The sequence below is a fragment of the Haemaphysalis longicornis genome, unplaced genomic scaffold (genome assembly GCF_048455015.1).
Source record: "Haemaphysalis longicornis isolate Haplotype H1 unplaced genomic scaffold, Haemaphysalis longicornis Haplotype H1 scaffold_245, whole genome shotgun sequence".
In the NCBI taxonomy this organism is placed as follows: Eukaryota; Metazoa; Arthropoda; class Arachnida; order Ixodida; family Ixodidae; genus Haemaphysalis; species Haemaphysalis longicornis.
Genome location: NW_027526311.1, coordinates 120484 through 137286, shown reverse-complemented (window position 1 = coordinate 137286; position 16803 = coordinate 120484). Strand labels below are relative to the sequence as shown.

Below are 16803 nucleotides of genomic sequence, written 5' to 3'. Positions count from 1 at the left end.
CCCTTTTCAATCCCTGCAGTTTCATGAGAGCCTTCTGGCCCTGTTCACGTCTACACCTTCACGGAAGCTCAGCTTAGTGTGAAAACAGCTTAAGTTTTGAGAAACTCTTTATTGCGAGTTCCAGGAAGGGTACTGCATTTTTTGCAGTTGTTTATGGGGTAAGAAGCCATCTGAGGTGACATGCATTTATCCTTCCTTTCAACACAGTGTAGCAGCAGTGACCTTGGAGTTGTTGCAACGGTCTTCTTTTTTTCTTCCTCCTTTCAGGAAACTTTTTTTATATACTCATGGCCGTGCTGGACATGGTTGATGTTAGGGCACCAGGCTGGCACAGCGACGGGGGTGTGTTCAAGGCATCCGAGTTCGGTCCCTAATTGGGGAATTCGATCCTGGATATTCCAAAGCTATCCCAGCTCCCAAGCAGCACCAAGGTTGCCCTGTACGTCTGTGTTGGAGACGAAGCCTTCCAGCTCCGGGCTGACTTCATGCATCAATTCCCAGGAAAGAACATGCGGCCATGCAACAGGGTCTTCAACTACTGCCTGAGCAGAACAAGGTACGCAAACGGAAGTGGGTAAAAAAAGCAGCCTGGCGCAGGAAAACAAATTTGTATAAAAAATGCGCAACAGGCGCAGCTGTCTCACCCCTGCTTTAAGAGTTTCATGGTTTTGCTTTCCCTCGCACAATGGCTTGTTCAGACCAGGTATGCGACATTTCAGTACATACTAATATTGGAGACGATAAAAACTGTGTCAGACTGTGCAACCTTCTTGAGACATCAGCAAGGCCACTCAATGCTTGTCAAGAATGTAACAGACAGTGAATACTTTTGCAAACATAGTGTTTTTAAGAAGTACGACAAAACAAAGCTTTTGCTCTTTAACTATGTTTTGATGAATTTGAAGTGTGCACTCTGCTTGGAAGCAAATGTGGCAAACAAAACTCCTGCTAGTTGCCACAGGCCCGGTAAAAAGCTAGCGATAAATGCCTCGTCCTTCTTGCAAAAGCATTATTGGTTGTAAAACTTGGTTTTCACAAGATTATGTAGCTACTGCTGGCTGATTCTATGAGCAGGAAGCAGATGGAGTTAACTTAGCTGGAGAAATCGCAAAAGGTTCGCTTCTGTATCTCTCAGGCGACAACTTATCAAGCCACAGTTTGGTGCATTTCTAGGTGCTTTTCATCTGGGCTCATTTGCTGTTTCTGTATGGCGTCGATGATATTTACAGAAAATGAACCGAAACGGACTTTGTCCTGCAAACGATTGATGAGTATACTCACCATGCAGAACTTGGAACCGACGGAAACTTGTCAAGTAGCTATGGCCTCACAGGGAAAAGCTGTCTGAGCAAGACTGACTCGATGTGACCCAAGGGCTACCACCTGACATCATGCATGACATTTTTCAGGGGTTCATTCTTGTTGTAATTCAGCAGGTGATCAGGTTCTTGGTCACTGGCTATGTATCGATGTGAAAACAAATGACATCAGAAATAAACGCCATGTACTTAAGCAACAGGTCAATTCAGGAGATGGTCACTGCCTGTCGGATGTTATAGAGGAGAAAATGTTATGTGAACTTTGGCAGAGTGAGCGTTATGCTATTATGTTCAATGAAACGATCAACAATGCAACTGTGGAACAGCTAATTTATTTGCCACGTCTATGAAGTGCTGTGGTGCAGTCTCCAGCTACAGTGTACACAAGAACACAAAACAGAAAACAGCTATATAGACAAAAATAAAAAAAGCTGTTACGCACACCGCAATGAAAATAATTGTTTCAACTTCGCTCTTGTAGCTAAGGCTACTCAAAGTGCTGTTCCTGCAATTTGTATGACATACTAACAGCCAAAAATGCCGCAAAGACGCCGCGAAACAGACCACCTCATCTTGTACAGTTAAAATAAAAAGTGAAGTACAATCTCGTTTTTCTTTAAATTCAGTTAATAAATACACTGGGGCAACATTGAGGGCACCTTGTACTGTTAAGATTACAAGTTAAGGCGCGTTCCCAAAAGGCCGACCATCGGCCGATTTGGTCGGCCAACACCGTGTCGGCGAGCTGTCGGCGGCCATGTCACACCGCGCCGACGCCGACCGTTGCCCAACCGTCGGCGTCGGCGAGAAATCGGCGAGGCGTCAGTGTCTCCGCGATGTCGGCCGACGCGCTTGTCACACCGCACCGACGGCCGCGCGACGCCCACACCGACGGCCCCGCGACGGCCGACTCCGCCGCCTCGCCTCTCCGCCGGGGATCTTTCTTTCTCTATAGTCAAACTTGGTGTATCGTGTCGCCGCAGCACGACTGAAGCCATTCGGGCGTACTGGCGTGTGCGCTGCTTGTACTGTATGTACTCCTCAACTTCTTGTTAGATCACGGACAAAGAAAAAAGAGCTGTGCGCTGCTGCCGCGGCAGTAATAATATGGATGTTAACCCCCGGCGAAAAGACCTCTGTAGCACGTAAAATATGCATATAAATTAGTGCGTATGTCAGCAGAAATTTAACCTCCTCTAATGGAGAAGGCCTGATTTTGCACCATGCTACCGCATTTTCGAGAAACATGGTGCGATTAAGAAAAGGGAAATTAATTGTTGTGGCTCAAGACGCCACTCGCTGTTTCGAAGGAAATATTTAAATGCAAAGGTAGTTGCTTCTCAAAATCACGCGATTCCCAAATTGGATGCGCAAACCATACCCCTTAAAAAACCGCTCTCACACACACACACACACACACACACACACACACACACACACACACACACACACACACACACACACAAAAAAAAAAAAAAAAAAAAACCTGACCCCGCCGGGAATCGAACCGGCAACGTTGAGCGCACGGGCGCGACGCGCGAGAGCACTGCGCCACCGCCCAAATGCCTCCGCGACTGCGAAATAGCCTGGGTAACAGATGGAGGCCCATCCTTCCGTGTCATACGTCGGTGTTTACTAGCTGGTTTACAGAATTCCTGGCTGGTAAACTGAATTTTCTTAAATTGCGCTTGCACAGCAAGGTTCCCCGAAGCCCCCACAATAGCTTATCGCCATAAACTCCGCTTCTTCGCGAAAGCGCTCGCAATAATGTGTGCGCGCGGCTGCCACTGCGATTTCCCACTGCGGGGATAGTGCTTGCCGTACTTTGGTTTTACGTTTCCCATGAAAACCCTTGGCCGATATTGATGCCTTATTACCCAAATTACCCTACGTAACTCTTCTTCTGCACGAAACTGACCTTACATTTTCTACAGGCGAGCCGATCGCAGAGAGAGAGAAAGACTTTATTTAATGCCAGCAGAGGGGAGGTACGGGCTACACAGAGCCGCTCCCTCCCCCCGACGCGTTTACGTCGCCCTCGGGACTAGGCCCCGCCGGCGTCGGCGAGAGCGGCGCGCGAAAGGTACTCGGGAACTCGTCCCTTTCCCCCCCGTCGGCGCCTCTCTCCGCCTCTGCCTGGCGAGAGCAGCCTCGAGCTGCTGGACGACGAAGGTTTGTGATGTCAGGTCCGGTGAGTTCGCGGCACTGACGATGGTGTCCGGCAACCGGCCGTAGAGGTCCGCTGCTTCTACAGGATGCACTGCACAGTCCCACAGGATGTGGGCCAAAGTTGCGCGTTCACGCTCACATACACTGCACACATCACTGACGTAGACGTCCGGGCACACGTGGCGTGCGAGTGCCGGCGTGATTACCGATAGTGTCTGTAACTGGCGTAACAGCACTGCCTGCGTACGCGTGAGTCCCGGGTGGGGCGGTGGCGCTGTGCGGCGGCCGAGGCGGTACCACTCCAGCACCTCCCCGTACGTGAGGAGGGGCTCCGGGTCCCACCCGTCGTCGTCGTCGTCGTCGTCTTCTCGGTGGTCTTTCGCCGCGGAGCTCGGAGGAGGAGGGGGGGCCCCGCCGGCAGCTCGGTGGCCGCCGGCCGGACTCGCCGTCGCCGCCGCCGCGCGGTTGGTCAGTCCTCGCGCGGCGGCGTCCGCCGTCTCGTTGCGGTTGGGAAGACCACCGCCCACGTCTCGGATATCCGTGTGCGCCGGAAACCACCGGAGGTGGGTGGCCGGCACCGCTTCACTGATCACTGCACGACACCTCACAACGCGCACAGCACTTTCACACACGTTGATCTTGGCGTAGTTCGCGATGGCCGAGCGCGAGTCACTGATCACCGTGGTGCATCGCGGGTCCGTCAGCGCCACTGCGATCGCCGTCTCCTCCGCCTGGCGGGCGGACGGGGCGCGGACGCTGCAGGCGCTGTACACTTCACCCGTGGTGGCGCGGACCGCCACCGCGACGTAGGCGTCGGGTCTGTCGGGGTACCGGGCGGCGTCCACGTACAGGGCGCCCGTGTCGTTTGCGTGCGTCGCGGCGAGGGCGCGTGCCCTCGCTTCTCGGCGGTCGGCGGTTGCGGTCGCGGTTGCGGCGGTTGCGGTCGGGGTGGACGTTGCGGGGTAGCGGGAGGATCCGGAGCCGCTGCATCACCTCCGGCTGGAGCTGCGTCGTCTCGTGCCGATGCGAGTCCGTTGTCTTCGGTCCCATCCCGAGGCGCTCCAAGATGCGCCTGCCCGTTCTTGTGGAGGCGAGGCGCTCGAGCTGCGCCGTCGTTTGGGCCTCGCTGATTTCCTCGAGGGTGTTGTGCACCCCCAGCTCGAGTAGCCTGGCCGTACTGGTGCTGCATATCAAGCCCAGGGCCGTCTTGTAAGCCTTGCGGATGGCTGCGTTGATGCGGTCCCGCTCCTGCCGTAGCCAGTAGTGGAACGCGCCAGGCGACGTGGCTCAACGCAAAAGATTGGAGCAGTCGGAGGAGGCTGGCCTCCTTCATTCCGCTGTGCCGCGTCGCCACACGTCGGACGAGTCTGGCCGCCGCACCGATCTTGGTGACGAGGCGGTCGACCGTGGTCTTGTTACTTCTGCTGGCCTCGAGGTACATGCCGAGGACCCGGAGCGTGTCTACCCTGGGGATGACGGCGCCGTCCCTCGTTCTGATTCTGATGTTCGACGAGTCCTCGGCCTCCCTCTTACGGTACTTGCCCGGCGGCGGGACGATAAGCAGCTCCGACTTTTGCGGCGAGCACCGCAGGCCCTTACCGTCGAGGTGGTCTTCGATGGCGTCCACCGCCGTCTGAAGCGCGTCTTCGATGTGGCCGTTGCTACCCCCGGGGACCCACAGCGTGATGTCGTCCGCGTAGATGGTGTGGCGGACCTGTGGGATCCCCGAGAGTCTGCGCGCCACCCCGATCATCACGAGGTTGAAGAGCAGCGGCGATATCACCGAGCCCTGAGGGGTTCCCGTGCTCCCGAGCTTCTTCTGCGGCAGCTGGAGGTCTCCCGCGTGTATTTCGACGGTCCGCTCCGAGAGAAAGTCTCGGATGTAGTTGTAGGATCGTCTGCCCAGGCCGAGCCTGCCGACCTGTTCCAGGATGGCGGAATGCTTGACTTCGTCGAACGCGCTCTTCAAGTCCAGCCCCAGCACGGCCCTGTTGTCTTGGGTGCGGACGGACGTGTCCAGGATGTCGTGTTGTACCTGGATCATGGCGTCTTGAGTGCTAAGCCTCTCCCGGAAACCCAACATGGTGTCGGGGTAGAGCCCTTCCGTCTCGAGGTAGCGTTGCCATCTGTTGTTCAGCACGTGTTCGAGAATCTTCCCCACGCATGACGTTAGGGATATCGGGCGCAGATTCTCGATGTTGGGCGGCTTGCCCGGCTTCGGTATCAGCACCGTTCTCGCCGTCTTCCACTGGCGCGGGAGCGCTCCCGCTCGCCAGCAGCGGTTGAAGTACCTCGTCAGGGACGCGATGGCCCCGTCGCCGAGGTTACGCAGGGCCTTGTTTGTCACCCGGTCCGGCCCGGCCGCCGACTTGCAGTTGATGGTCTGCAGCACGGCCCTGACCTCCCACTCCTCGATGTCGCCGTCGAGAACGGGATTGTCTGCGCCCGCGTACTCTCCGTGGCTTTCGCTGGGGGTGCTCTGGAGGTACTTCGCGTCGATGCGCCTGCATGTCTCTTCCCTTCCCAGCGCTTTGGTGGTCGTGTGCACGACTTGCGCGAGGCGATGCTGCTGGTAGCCCTTGGTGCCGGTCTCGTCCAGGAGGTGACGCAGCAACCGCCACGTTCTCCCCTTGTGGAGCTGGCCGTCCGCCTCGTTACACACCGCGTGCCAGCGCTGGGTGCAGAGTTCTCTGCTGTACTTCTCGATCTCGCGTCCCAGCGTCACTATCCGCTTGCGGAGACGGTGATTGTTTCTCCTTCCCCTCCATCTCTTCTGCAGCGACTGCCGGGCCTCCAACATATTTGCCAGGCGGCTGTCTATGCCGGGGTGTTCCTCGTCCGTTTCGAGCTCCGTCGTTGCGTCCGTTATGAGGCGGACGATGTCTTCAGTCCAGCTCTCGATGTCCGCGATGTCTTGCGTGGACTCCTCCTCGGCGCGCGCGCGGAAGAGGCTCCAGTCTGTGATCTTTTGCTGGCGGCGACGCTCGTCCCGGGGTCGCGCGGTCGTCGGCAGTTCGATCTCTATTACGAAGTGGTCGCTACCCATGTTCTGGCCCGTGTTCCGCCACTTTGCTCCGCCTCTGACCGAGTTGGCGACGCGGACGAACGCGAGGTCCGGGTTCGTGTCTCTGGTGACTGACGTGCCGATGCGAGTGGGGGACGAGGGGTCCGTGTGCAAGGTGAACCCCGCGTCGGCCGCCTCGTCTAGCAACTCCTTGCCCTTCAGCGTTGTGCGGGTGTACCCGAGCTCTTTGTGGGGGGCGTTAAAGTCTCCGCAAATCGCGATCGTGTCCATCGGCGCCGTCGCCAGTGCCGTGTGCAGAATGGTGCGGAATCTCTGTTGGCGATGCGCGGGATTGCTGTACACGTTCACCAAGAGGATGGACTCTTTCTTCTTCTTCCCTAGAACCACTTCGGTTGCGCAGTATTCCAGTGCGCTGCGGCCGAGGAGGCCCTCGTGCTTCACAAACGGGATCCCTTTCTTCACGAAGGTGCAGACGCCCTGCGCACACGCATTTGCCGTTTGCAGCTCCGGGGTAGCGGCGTCGCCGAAGAGCACGGCCGAAGCGTCGAACGCCAAAATACGGATTGCGTCAGCGCTAGTGTTGAGTTGTATGGGCTTCATGGACGTTACTGAGTTTATTACACTCCAGAAACTATCAAAATAGAGCCGCATTCATTGCGGCACGAATGTTGTCGGGGAGCAGTTTTCGCTTCTCGGTCGATTCCCGACGACACGTCCGGCGACCGGTCGGACGACCGGTTTTGTTGGCGTCTTCGGTCGGCGAGTCAGTCACACTACGGCGACTTTCCATCGGTCGACGTGTTTGTGTCGCCGTCGGCGTAGTATGACAGCGCGGTCGGTCAACTCGGCAGTTGGCCGATGGTTTGGCGACTCGTCGGCGTCGCCGTCGCGTCGTCGTCGCCGTCGTGTCGGCCTAGTGGGAAGTGCTCAAAACAAGCGGTCGCAGCTGTCGAGAGTCATCATCATCATCATCATTTATTGTACCCTTAAAGGCCCCTTGTGGGGTATTACATAAGGGGGGGGCGAAATAATAGTACACACATAGCAAGAATACAGACAGTAATACAGGAACAATTCCGACATACATTCGTGTAAAGAAAGTGTAGACCTACAGGCATGAAAATAATAAAAAAGGGGGGGGGCAAAACAATAGCACACACATAGCAAGAATTAAGACAATAAAACATAAACAACTCCGACATACATTCGTGTAAAGAAAGGGAAGACGAACAGGCATGAAGAAAGAAATGAAAAGAGAGAAGGGGGAGGGAGAGAGGTGAGCAATTTCAAGAAGTCAAAGTTTCCTTCGTCCGCCAAAAAAAAAAGCTAGAAAGAGCAATGAACTGACTGAGGGCGTCAACCTTATGGCATTTGAAACGCGTGCCAATGCCCTATGAACGAGCAGCCAGAAGGGCGCCGGCCTGCCGGCCTGAGTACTCTCACACGGTCACAAGCTTTTGGCGTCAGTGGGCCGGCTAATCCTCTTGCCCCAAGGACCATGCAACAATGGGCGAAGCACTCGGAGCAGAGTTCCCCACTCTTTGCGCTCAGTACCCCAAAATATTCCCGGGAGGACAAGGCAGGGCAAGAATGACGACCGCAGACAGGTCAAGGAACGCAGCCCCCGTCTCCGAACAATGCGGGGCGGCAGACCAAAAAGCTGACCTTGCCGGAACTGCCACCTTCGAAAAAGGGGCGAACTGGAGGAAGTGCCTTTACAGCGAACCCCACGGAGCCGCAATGGCTCGCAAGGGACTCCCCAGTCTGTGTAAACACACGAGCTGCGTTCCGCAGGGCGGGGTTCGTGGAAGGCCGGCAGCGGCGAAGGGTTGCAAGGCGGCGTTGCAATGTAAGCCGTGTCACCTCTGAAGAAGGAGCCTTGCCGTCATCGGGACGCAGGGGGAGTAATTATATTTTTCCAGACATGAAAAGAAGCAACCAGAGGAAAAAGCAGTTGGAAATGACGCTAAAATTACGCGTAGAAAAAGAACGAGAAACAGAATATTGTAGGTTAATTAAGGATATAGGAGCTTAGTAACTCACGGAATTTCGAAGGGTTATGCTCGGCAACGACAGATTCTGGTAGGGAGTTCCATTGTTCTATTGCTACGGGAAGGAAAGATTTGTTGAAAGCGTTGGTAGAACCGTGAAGTCTCTGAATGCTCATAGAATTGAAGAGGCGATGTGATGAGCGCACGGGTGGAAATAAAAGCGTAGAACGAAGGTCAGGGAAGTTATAATACAATTTATGGAATAGGCAGAGTAGTGAGATTTTACGTCTTGATGCTAAGAGTGGCAGTCCGACAGATGCTTTTAAGTGGGTGACACTGGTAGTGTGGCCATATTTGGATGAGATGAAACGGGTAGCGCGGTTTTGGACAGCTTCTAGTATATCAGCCAGGTACGTTTGGTGCGGGTTCCAAATGGAGGAGGCATATTCCAGTTTGGTGCGGATGAAAGTCTCATATGCTATTTTACGGATCGATGGAGGGGACAGGTATAACGATCTTCTAAGGTAGTTCTGGGACTTCGAGGCATCGGCTCTTAATTTTAGAATGTGGTTAGACCAGTTTAGTTTGTTAGTGATGGTAACGCCGAGGTAGCGGTAGCTATGGACCTCAGATAGATTAACTGTGCCTAAGCAGTATGGGAATGTAGTTATGGAGCGCTTCCGGGTCACATGCATGAACTTACATTTACTAACATTTAGACTCATCATCCAGCGTGAGCACCATTTGGCAATTAAGGTTAAGTCCTTTTGGAGGACGGATTGGTCGTCGCTGGTTGTGACACGGCGGTAAATTACACAATCATCGGCAAAAAGACGGATTGGAGATGAAATGCCAGTTGGGAGGTCGTTTATAAATATAAGGAAAAGAAGTGGACCGAGTACTGATCCCTGAGGAACCCCGGATATTACTTTGGTAGTTTCTGAGCAGCGATCTCCAACACAAGTGAACTGAACGCGATCTGTTAGGAAACAGGTGATCCATGATAGGATTAGCGGGTCGAGATGAAGAGACGAAAATTTGGACACTAGTCGTTTATGAGGTACGCAGTCAAAGGCCTTTGAAAAATCTAAGTAAATGACGTCTGTCTGGAATGAAGAATCTAAGTTTAGGAGAAGGTCTGTGGTGAATTCAAAAAGTTGAGTTTCACATGACAGGCCTGGACGGAAGCCATGCTGATTGCTGAAGAAAAAAGAATTTCTTTCGAGGTGGTTAGCTATGTGCGAATATATGATATGTTCCAAAAGTTTACAGGCAATACATGTAAGTGAGATCGGGCGATAATTGGTTGGGTCGGAGCGCTTGCCGGACTTGAAAACAGGGGCTACTTTGTTTATTTTCCAGTCTTTCGGCAGAGTACCCTCGCGTATGGACTGGATAAAAATTATTTGTAAGATCTGGCTGGAGATGACGTCGGTAGCTTTTAGTATTTTCACTGTTATGTTGTCAGGTCCGGGGGAGCTAGAAATTTTAAGCTTTTTTATTAGGTTCATGATACCTTCAGCAGTCACTTCAATGGCAGGCATGTCAGTGAAGTCCAATCTTGGTAAGGCAGGAATGTTGGTCGAAGGTTCACACGTAAAAACGGAAGAAAAATAGGAATTTAGGACGTCAGAGCGTTTTGCGACTGGGACGTGTGACCCATCAGGATTGGTTAAGGTGATGTTATGCGACTGATGTCTGTTGGGAGTGAGTATTTTCCAGAATTTTTTGGGATTACCATGGAGGATATCAAGAAGGTCCTGGTGAAAGAATTTTTTCTTTGAGCGCTTCAACAGGCGGTTGTACTCTCGCAAGCAGTTGAAGTAGTTCTTCCTTTTCGGGGCAGTACCAGATTTTTTTGCCACTTTGAAGAGGCGCTTTTTCTTTTGGGCTAGTTTTTTTACCAGATTTGTGTACCAGGGCCTTCCCATTTCACCACGGATGCAAACGAGGGGTACGTAATTACTAATTAGGCTGAGTAGTTTTTGCTTGTACAAACGCCAGTTTTCGTCTACAGACCTTGTATAAGCAGTTTCTTTTAGATATTCAAAGAAGGTGTTAAGTTCACTGTTAATTCTAGAGGTGTCAGCTTTACTGTAGTCTCGAATTAATTTTATTGAACGCTGTCTAATTGGAGCGGAAATATTCAAATTAAATAGAACAATACTGTGATCACTCAGCCCGTCTACGGGCGATAAAGACTCAATGTTTTCGGGGTGAGAAGTCAAAACCAGGTCAAGAGTGTTTGTGCCACGGGTTGGAAAATTTACGGTTTGCGTAAGGTTGAAGTTTAGTGCTAGGTCAAGGAAGTCTTTTGACTGGCGCGATGATGCTGTTAGATTGACCCAGTTTATTTCCGGAAAGTTGAAATCCCCACAAAGAATGTAGCTGGCACGGGGAAATTTAAAGGTTATATCTAAGAGGACGGAGTGAAGTTCATTGGTGAAGGAAGAGTCGGAATCTGGCGGGCGATAACAAGATATCAGTACGTATGTGCGAGACGGCACGGAAAAGTGCACACAAAGGATTTCGTGGGCACAGTTGTTGGGGAGCTGGTAGGAAGGAATGTTGCTTTTAGTGAATACAAGGACACCACCACCCTTTCGTCCATTCCTGTCGCGTCGGAAAGCAATGTAGGGGGAGTTGGCTTGCAGTAGCTCAGTGTCGTTGATGTTAGAAGATAACCAAGACTCAGTGAAGATGGCCATGTCTGTGTTGTTGTCATCGAGAATGGATACCACGGTGTCTTTTTTCGGCATGTAGCTGCGAACGTTAGCCATAATGACTGATAATGTGTGTTTGGGTGATGAATGAATTGGGGTTAATAGCGGCTGCTGGGGAAGGGAAAGTTGGGTCGGGCAGGCCTGCTGTGATGGCTAGGATTTAACTTCCAAGACTGAATCTGATTGTGCATCGTAACAAAACTGCTTTCCGTTCATCTGTAGCTTATCAAATCTCATCTTAAAACTGGAGAAATCGCTTTGTTTTGCATACGCGTACAACTTTTTCCTTGCAAGCCGTACGCCCGAAGAAAAATCCTCACGGATAGAAATTTGTGAACCTTTAAGTTTTGCCCCGGCTGACAGAATACTGTAACCTTTAACTTTAAACCGCGCAAGCTTAACAATGATTGGGCGGTTCTTACCATCCTGAAAACGCCCGAGCCTGTGTGCTCGTTCGATGTCCTCTTTTGTAATAGGAATGTCAAGTTTCTGTGCACAGAGAGAAATAACCCGCGATTCCGATATTTCCCAAGTTTCGTCGCGTATATCTTCAATACCGAAAAAGAGTAGGTTATCCCTGCGAAGGCGATTTTCCGAGTCGTCGCATTTTTGTGCGAGGTTATTTAATTGTGAAGAGAGTCTAATTATTTCAGGTTTGCTACTCGGGTCAGATATCGGGGGACGTGGTTTAATAGCTTCGACTATTTTTTCAAGTTCGTCAACACGGGTGAATAGGCGACCAACCTGGTTTTCGATGGAGGACTGCGCGGCACGAATTATGGCTAGCTCAGACAAAACAGTGTTTTGCGAAATTTCAAGGCGTGATATGGTGCTTGCAATAAACTCAAGGGTCACAGGAGTCGGAGTTGCATTGTCGGGGCCAGGGTTCAGTTCAACATCCCCAGAAAGGGCAAGTAAGAGAAGAGTAAGGTGAGCATTGACACAGAATGAACTGAGAGATTGGTAAAGCAGTTTTCGAGTGGCATAAAATGTGTCGGTGGGGCACGACACCGCGATTAACATTCGGTCGCTAGTACATACACATCTTGCACAAGGTAGGTAACTAACCTGCACGAGCAAAAACGGCGTCATGACCACGCTCGGTCCGGTGGCGTGCCCCAAGTGGGTCCGGGAGGGGGGCTGCTTAAATAGCGGCAGGGAGTGTCCCGCGCAGGAAGTAGCTCTCCGTGGCCAGGCGGAAAGCAGGGAGAGGGCTAGAAGTGGTGGGCTTGAGGGCGAGTTGTTTTCGTAGTCTGGATCTGAGGCGGGCTGGCAGGAGATGTCTTAGCGTTGAACCGGGGCAGGGGTAGATGGAGGCGCCTCCGAGATACGCAGCCGAAGCGGCGGACGATAACAGCAGAGCCTGCACGAGCAAAAACGGCGTCATGACCACGCTCGGTCCGGTGGCGTGCCACATATTTCAATATTTGGGGCAGTCTTCACTACTGTCAAGGATACTGACCGAACTGTGAAAAACTAGCAGCTGGGGCAGCTCAAGTTTCACAAAAACAAGGCGTGTATACGGCCGATTTTCTTCCTTCTGACCACACAGTTCATTTCATTTTCTGCTAGTTCCCCGCCGCTTCTTGCTGCACGAAGTTCCTTTCTTCGCCACTAGCCGGGGCATAGTCTGCACCACTGGTTTCACGCTTTCGGTGTAGAGCCGGCAGGGAGATGGCGAGCGCACACTGAGGCTTCTCTCCGAGCCGGCCTTGTCGGCAGAATCCCCATTGGCTGCGGACGAACTGGTTGGGAGCTCATTGTCAGACAGCAGGAGCTCATTCACAGGCTGGAAAGAAGGGTCCCCTTCAATGCCCAGGTCGAGGAGGCTTGGCGTGTACTGCACCAGCTCGTTGCCCACAGCATCAGATGAACTTCTGCTCTCAAGCAAGCTGTCAAGTGATCTTCAGGCGAAAACAACCCCATGACTGTGGAAGTGTCCAGGTTGAGCCCTCCACTCATCAGCTGGTCCTGCAGCCAGTCCAGGTCGGAATCGATAGATTCTACGTGGTCTGCAAACACCCTTGTGGGGCCAGAAGGCTTGTCCTGCAGGACCACCTGCATCCCTAGGCTGGCCGGACGGGCAACATCCTTGTGCCCAGCGTCGTCGTCGTCGACCACCGGACTGCGAGAACCCCGGCCGGACGGAGAGTCCGTGTCGCCAGAAAACATGGGGATGCCTTCCAGCATCACACAGCTGCTTAGCAAATCTGAGGCTCCATTTGCCAATGCCTTCTCCCCAACCAATGCTGGCCCTTCAATCGCCTCGGCTGAAGTAGAATTCGCTCCGGTGGTCATCTGCTTTCCTCTAGAAACGGCAGGTCTCGCCAGCTGCAGTGCCTTCATGGCAGTTGCCTCTTGTCTTTTTGAGGAGGCTGCAGCTGATTCTTTTGGACTAGACTCGGACGAATCCGCAGCAACTTCTTCGTCACAGGGTAGCACGTACATCGCATTCTCCACACCCTGCAGGGTTCGAGGAGGCACAGGGGCTCAATCACACCTCCTGTGCTGAGGGGGCTGGCCACTATGGGAGCCACCTCGACATCGTCCGAGTCTGGAGGGGTAAGGCCAGGGCCAGGCACCTCCACAGCCCTCGGGGAGGTCGCCACAGTTTCGCCAATCACAGTGCTGCTCGCCTCGCCCACGTCTTCGATGAGATCGGTCACGTCTCGTATTACAGGACCCTCGGACAGCGTAGAGCCGGCGGGCGAGCTGACTTGGTAGTCGGTGACGTAGGCCTTGGAGAGCCGGGTTGGGGCACCTTGGCGGCGTCGCTGGGGCTGTCGTGCCGCATGAGAGGCATCTTGCGCTTTACGGTGATGTTGCGGTTGGCCTGCACCATGGTGACCAGGAACTGGATGAGCTTCTCGACGATCTGCTGCTGCTTGAGGTGCTTCTGGCGCAGGCGGGCCACCTCGCGCCACAGGGCCTCGTTCTCCTTCTTCATGTCGGCCAGCAGCTGGTCCATGTGCTCCTGTCGGCCCTGCATGCTGCCCACATCCGACAGCAGCTCCCGTAGCACCTCGGCCCGCGCCCGGCCCTCCTCGGGCCCTCCTGCCGCACTGCCACCACCTCTGCCAGAGGGCACCTTCCGCTTTATGAATTCGAGTAGGCATTCTTGACCCCGAATGAAGAAATTGTGAAAAAACTCAATCTCCTCTCGATCTGACCTCAGGGCTTGGTCGATGTTGGTCACCTTACGAAAGCCATACATGTTAAGTTGTCTCATGAAGCTTGCGATGTTGTGCTTGAAGTAGAGGGGCAAAAGTTCCTTGGCAAACGGTGTCTGGTTGTGAATAATGAAGCTTTGGCCATTCGAGCTCCAGCTGATCAAGTTGTTGCATTTCTCGTCCTCGACAAGCTTCCGTAGTTTCACTAAAAACGCAGGGACGTTGTTGACTCCAACTTCCGTGGTATGCATCGTTAACACGTTACGCACTCTGCGATAACAATAATATTGTTCCGTGAAATGTGACCATCATCGGAACAAGGCATAAGCCAAAAGTTCCTGCGTTTTTGCAGCCTCCCCTTTCCATAGGGGCGATTTCCCGTGCAAGCCGGGTGAACTTCCCAAGCGTTGTAGTTCCACACAAGGGCCGAGCGCCAGGCCGGGGAGTCGCTTGTACCTATTTTACCGCTTGTACCTATTTTACCAAGGAACACGAATTCACGTGGTGCCTTCCACAGCCACGATGGACGGTCAACTCGCAACCGCCTGTGGCAGGACATGCCGCCAGACTCTCACCGCCGGCATTGGCGCAACGCGGCACGATGGCCGGGGGCCCCGCCAGATGGACGAGGGTCAGGGGCCGCTCGATAGGGTAAAGGCAGCTTTCCAGACGTGGATTCCCCTTTCAGGGGTCCGCAGTCGACCAGGGACGCCTGTACCCATTAAAAAAACCGGTGAGTGCCTGGCGGCACCAGGATTCGAGCCCAGTACCTTCCGCATACGAGGCGAGTGCTGTACCTCTGAGCCACCGCTGCGGTACAATTATGTTCAATGAAACTATTATGTTCAATGAAATGCTATTATGTTCAATGAAACGACCAACAATGCAACTGTGGAACAGCTGGTCATCCAGTGCAGAGATATTTTCAAAGAATTAAGAGTAAAATTCCTGCTATGATTGATTTACTGGGCAGCCTGAAACTACATTATAGCGATTAAAGAGCATTAGCAATCAATGCAACCAACATTTCTAGTGCTGTAGAAAATGTTATGATGCAGAAGGATTTTTGCTCTGATGCCGTTTGCAGAAACAGAAGCGGCGGCGCATTTGTTATGACAGGAAAAGAGAAGGGAGCTGTGAACTTGTTAACTGAGGAGCAACAATCTCCAACAGCTCCCCAGAGGTTTCAGGCCGCAGGGGTTCATTGTGAAGCCCACCAGGTTAACCTAGAAGCGTGCCAGGCAGTGAGAGTACTTCCATACGTCAGTAAATTTAAAGAACTGTTGCAGCAGCTGTGCAACTTCTATGCATCCAGCTCACTTTAAACAGCTGGATAGAGTGCCGTACAAAAACGCCTGTAGCAAGCCATCAAGCCATCTGCCCAAGCCATCTGCCAAGCCATCTGCCACCAACACATCTACCAAGCCATCTGCCACATGGTGACTGTGCGTTAGTGGGTCATGCACAGCCCCCCACAACAATCCCGTGGCGATCATGGTCAGCCTGTCTAGGGAGGCAGAAGCACGCGGCAACATTAGGGCCGCAGGACTGCTGAAGTTTGTTGGTACCTGCTGATGATGTGTAGGCTTCTCCCATTAATTGGTAGGCTTTCGAGAATGCTTCAAACATCATCCCTGCATGTGGACCTTGTGCAGGGACCTATCAAATTGTGTATAAAGACCCTTTAAACACATAGCAACATCGAGACAAAGATTGCGGAATTCTGTGTGAGTCACGATGTACAGGTGGCAGTCACAAAAACAGCTCAGAAATGGCTCCTTAGCACCAAAAGGGCATTCATCAACAAGCTGGCACAAAATATCAATGAAAGGTTTCAAGACCACCCTAGTTATTCTACTGTATTTGCCTGCAACAGCAACAACAACAAAGAGATTGTGGGTGGCACTGGAATCGAAACAGCCAATACATTGGAAAAACTGTGCCCTATTCTTGCAAGCCATATACCCAGGGCATGCATGCAGAGTGGACTGCATTCGCCAACCTCGTGCTTAACTGACTGCTTGCTTTTTGTGGCCCATGATTTCAAACAGCTGTTTCCGCTCATTGCACGCATAGCTGCATCATGCCTTGTGCTCCCACAGCACATGGTGGACTGTGAGACTTGTAGGCTCTGAAACAATTGAGTTGATCGGCCTGATGTCGACAGCTAGTCATGCAATATGGAGAAGACAACTGGGACAAACTGAAAAATAAGGTGCCAAAAGTGTAGAAAGTCTGTAACAAAAAAAATTATCTTGCAGTTTTGCAAAGTGTGATTGTGCTCGGACGACGGTTGTCTTTTCATTTGCTGTCTTTCCCTCCTGGCCCCTCCATCATCCTATGCCCACCTCAAAATTTTCTGGTGAGAACCCTGTCTGGGTAACCCACCATCATATACACACAGTG

General features: G+C 52.6%; 2 pseudogenes; one reads left to right on the top strand and one right to left on the bottom strand.

Moving 5' to 3' along the window:
- Positions 1 to 287: 287 nt before the first annotated feature.
- LOC144172604 (uncharacterized) lies at positions 288 to 16532 on the top strand (annotated as a pseudogene).
- Positions 12672 to 14712, bottom strand: LOC144172597 (uncharacterized; annotated as a pseudogene).
- Positions 16533 to 16803: the final 271 nt, after the last annotated feature.